General features: G+C 42.8%; 1 long non-coding RNA gene across 1 annotated transcript; it reads right to left on the bottom strand.

The window, feature by feature from the left end:
• Nucleotides 1–2,746: 2,746 nt before the first annotated feature.
• Nucleotides 2,747–3,887, bottom strand: LOC109197973 (uncharacterized). Its single transcript, XR_002058974.2, has 3 exons — nucleotides 3,826–3,887; nucleotides 2,897–3,014; nucleotides 2,747–2,788 (listed from the first exon to the last, which is right to left on the bottom strand). It is a non-coding gene; the product is annotated as an uncharacterized LOC109197973 (long non-coding RNA).
• Nucleotides 3,888–4,775: the final 888 nt, after the last annotated feature.

The raw sequence follows: 4,775 nt of genomic DNA, 5'->3' as shown, positions 1-4,775 counted from the left end.
AAGACGACTTGAATAATTTTGACTCACGTAATGAAAGAGACGTTTGTTTTACTTACCCTGAAGGCTCTGAGGACTGCTAATGGGTCATCGGCTGTGAGTCTCTGCAGGAGTGCTGGCCAGCAGCGATGAGCATAGGCAGCAGTTCGTTTTCCCTCTCACTCAGCACCTGAACGCACAACTCCAGCACGTCCAGTACCTAAAGACAAACGCACAACCACCTAACAATTATCTCTGTTTGATCCTGATTAAATGTGAGCTGAAACTAATTATGAGGTCTTCATTGAGAGCCCAAACTCCTGAGCAGGCACAGACTTCAGCACAGACTATTTCTGTTTCACTCCTGGACCAGACTGAATGTTTTTCCTTGATGAGCATTACGCCAGTGAACAGTCATCCACACAGTTCTGACAGGATGAATTGTACCAACGCTGGCGTCCTACCCTCACAAGAATGATTATTTTGTTACTAGTCCAACAGTTGACTCTACATAAAACTACCTTGAGTCGGAGCCTGAGGCTGGGATCAGACAGCAGATGAATGCAGCGCTCCATAACATCCTTAGTGATGCTGAGGTGGGAGGGAAGCTCTGCTTTCACATCAGGACTACCAGCATCTTCAACATCCTTACACTCAGTGGAGGGACCTCTGCAATGGACACATGTACAGTTAGACCGCCAGTTTAGCAGTGAGGTTCAGATTTCTATGACTCTTAATTACAATGATCCATCTCCTCTACACTCTGAATCTAATATAACCACTACAGCCTATAGCTTATATTCCACTGGCCTTAGACAGACCTATTACCTCTGTCTTCAGTGTTATAATCATCCTCTATTCCAATGCCCTCTGTCAGTTCTTTCTGTTTGCGGTAATTCAGCAGGAATTGGCGAATGCTGAGTCTTCCTGGTCACTGGAGCTTTTCCTGGAGCTGGCAGACGTACTGGTCCTGCTACAAGTGGAAGGAAACCACCTCGCTAAAGGAAAACAAGACAACAATATCAAAATAGGTTTGATTACAAAAAATAAGTCAGTTGATCAAAATCAGTGTGACACAGACGCTGATGTTTTTGAAAAGAGCCCATCAGTAACATTTAATTCATACATTTTTACTGTGAGGGCTTGTTAAACTGCAAACACGTATAGTGCCGCTGTATAATATTTATGAATATTAATTCTACAACAGAAAACGACTCAGCATTTAAACCATCACGACGTATTAAATGTTTCCAAAGATACTGATAATTTGATAACGAGTGAAGTTATATATCTGAAACGTACTCCTTGATAGAAATTTTGAAAGGCACTGCAGAACATAAAGTTAAGCAACATAAAATTGTGGCAGTGCATGCAATGAGTCACATTTTCTTCTTTGTCCCTTTTGACTCCAGTATACGTGAGACTCAAGCTGACATCACTGTTAAATCTTACCAGTGCCTTCATGAGCGCGTGCAGCGCGGAGCAGAAGAGCAGCTGTGCGCTCGTAGCTGAGATCCAGATCCTGAACCATGTCCCCGACCAGCAGCTGCAGTCAGAGTGAGTCAACAGAACTGTCAACACCGGTGGAGCCTGGCAACAAGACAGGATTATAATGAAATACAGTACAGCTCAGGGCAGCACAGGCTTAAGCAGATCAAGGAGGAAATCGGTAAACCCTCCAGCAGTTATTTCTGTGTCCATTTTGGGTTAAAAACAAAAAACACGTCATAACTACCTGTGGATGCTGGCTGAGCCTCTGAAGGTTGAGTGATATGTCATTAAGCAGGTAGTCAGAGTTCTCATTGATCAGTTCCTTGAGGGAAGCGTATCCACAGACCTTATTGATGTTCCATATGGAGCTCAGCGCCGCCTGGCTGACCAGCAGCGTCTCCTCACCAGCTTTCTCCAGCACAGGATACAGCCAGGTCGTCAACAAGGGACGGAATCGCGGCCCAGCGCCTCAGCACAGCAGGCGAAGGCCTCCAGTTGGATGCACAGCTGACAGATGTTGCTGTTGAGCTGGTGGATCGTGGACGCAGATGTTGATGATGAAGGAATCACTTGAGAGAGCCGGCATCACTGTTGCATATGGAGAGGAGTCTGGATGGACTGAGCAGCTACGCAAAGAGACAAAACACATGTTAATGCACTGCTTTTTAGCCACTTTTACACATGCACTGCTGCTCTGAAGTTTTCAAGATATTATCCACGCACGTGAGAAGCAAATGTCTGACACAGTTACATCAGACATTAAACAGCCTTTAGCCTTCCTGCTCCTGAAAGCCTGTATTATATCTGACTGTGCTCATGTAGGGACAGCACAGATCAGCCTTTCTCAAAGTCAAGAGTGGGGCCAATTTAGGATCTTCACTCAAATTTAAAATACAAGGGAAACTGATGTATTTCCTTACATAAAAAAAACAACACATGCTGTTATAAAATGCTCATCCTAGCGTCATATGCAAAGTGTTAAAATCAGTGTGTGATCCACCTGCCACTAAGAGATATTATTTCTCTTTGGTAGATGGAAAAAATATAATCAAACTCACTGTCAGTAGCTACAACAGCACATTTGTTATAATATGATGAATCAAGCATTTAGATATTAAATAGTATTGAGGGAGACAGGATCAAATACAGTGAGGCATCTCGGGTGGGCAGAGCCCTGATTCAGTAGGGTGAATAAGGGATCTCGTCTCCTCCGTACTTAATGAGTGTGGTGTACCTGTCAGTCATGTCTGGCACATAAGACACCAGGTAGGTCCATCATGGTTGTCACAGATATTTGCTTCTTGGGCTTCCCGTCTGGGTCCTTCAGGAGAAAAAAAAACTGTTACCTAAATATCAACACTTTGGTTACATTATTGTGTGGTCCACGTTCATGCGCTCACAGTGATCTGCACTGCCAGCAGTCCCTCACCTGCATCTTTGCCAGCAATGTTGAACTTCACTGGCAGAGAGCTGGGCACTCCAGTGGTTTTAAGGCCGGATCCACTTGCACGCACCTTGCTGGCATCATGGGTGGGCAGCACCTTCACCTTGTAAGGGTGAACAAAAGGGAAGAGAAGAACAACACGCTCACAAATGAAAGGAGCCTCATTTACAGAACCCAGTAAACCACACAAAGACTTTTCCATTTTTAAAGCTGGCCAGAGTGCAACACTGTAACATGTAACACTAGAAGGTTCAGATGGTTGCAGTACTTTGCTCATTTGGATCAAAAGTTTGGGGAAATCTTTCATTAAATCAAGTGATTGTAATGCTCTTGCTTCCGTTGTGTAGTTAACCATCTATCATTTTAGATGTTTCATTAGCAGCCTGATGAAATTAGCTGTGGCGTTAGCCCACTTCAGCCATCCAAACAGATGACCATCTAAGGTGAATTATGCAGATCACTAGCACAGTACACAGATTACCACTTCTTATTCCAGCCAGACTTGTTGTTACTTCATTCTAATCATGCAGTAACAACAAAGATTTATTCCTACTGGCTTTTTAAAATGTGCTTCTTCTATTCTAAAAAACAAAACATGTTATCACAGGCTTTTGTTTTTTTCAATGACATTTGTGTTGGCTGTGTCAGTTGCAGGCAAACATTTATCATAATGGTTAGATATTAGGAAATAGCTTAAAATCAGTGCATATTTAACTTGTTACACTGCCTTAATGTTGCCTGCATGGGATCTCCTCATCAGCATATGACTGTACCCTGGATGATGATATGTGAGGAGCTTGAACTTGATTCGCTAACAGAAACTAATTTAGCTAGCTTAGCACACATGTCTTGTGGCAAGATATATGCACCTAAATGCTTTAAGTCATTGGCTGTTCTGCCAAATTCCCACCAACCTGCAACTTTGTGAGCTGACTGTTTCGGGATTTTTCTGTTTTAGACAACAAAAAGAAAAGAAAAAGATCTACAGATTCAGGCTTTTCCTTACCTGTGGTAGTCGTGTAGAATGACGTCACTGACACTGGTTTAATATGAAAACAAACTTTCTCAACAAAAACAAAAACAAAAAAAGAAGAAGTGAGTCGGCGTGTCATCTTTACCGAGCACATACATGTTTTGCCTCACATTAAAATTATTATTTTTCCTTTTCAAAAATAATTTGTCTTCAGAGAAGTAAATATACAATTTGCACGAATTCCACGGCCCGGCAGGTGGCGCAGAGCACTTGTCGCCGGCCCTGGCAGGTTGAAACACAGACCGTCGATGGTTCGAGTCTCACTCGTCAAAATCATCTCTGTAGCTCCGGCTGCTAGCGGATTCCTGGTCTGCGCAGGGAATCTCGAGTTTTTTTCTTTCTTTTTTTTCTTTTTTGGGGTGTTGGGGCCTTTATTTATAAAGCTGGGACTATCTCCGTTGTCATGGCTACCAACAACAACGCAGCTTGGGGAGAGCAGAGAGCCGATAGCCGATAAGCACAGACTCATTCATCCTTTCCCACTTTCTTTCATAGCTGCTGCTGACGCTGGGACTTGTGTGGCTTTGCAGTTTTGCCTTGTTGGGAGCTTTTAAGGACCAGCCTTGAATTTTACACATTTGACGTCACTGACATTGGTTTAATATGAAAACAAACTTTCTCAAACAAAAAAAAACAAAAGAAGAAGTGAGTCGGCGTGTCATCTTTACCGAGCACCACACTGTTTTGCCTCACATTAAAATTATTATTTTTCTTTCAAAAAATAATTTGATTGATATCATGCTTGTATGTGTCAGGAAGACACACACACCACACACACACAACATATGCAGTCTTAACCGTCACGTGGTTAAGTGAATTGTGTGTAACCTC

Source organism: Oreochromis niloticus, unplaced genomic scaffold (assembly GCF_001858045.2).
Source record: "Oreochromis niloticus isolate F11D_XX unplaced genomic scaffold, O_niloticus_UMD_NMBU tig00006644_pilon, whole genome shotgun sequence".
Taxonomy (NCBI): Eukaryota; Metazoa; Chordata; class Actinopteri; order Cichliformes; family Cichlidae; genus Oreochromis; species Oreochromis niloticus.
Note: the sequence above shows the minus strand (reverse complement) of the source record. Positions and strands in the feature narration are given on the sequence as shown.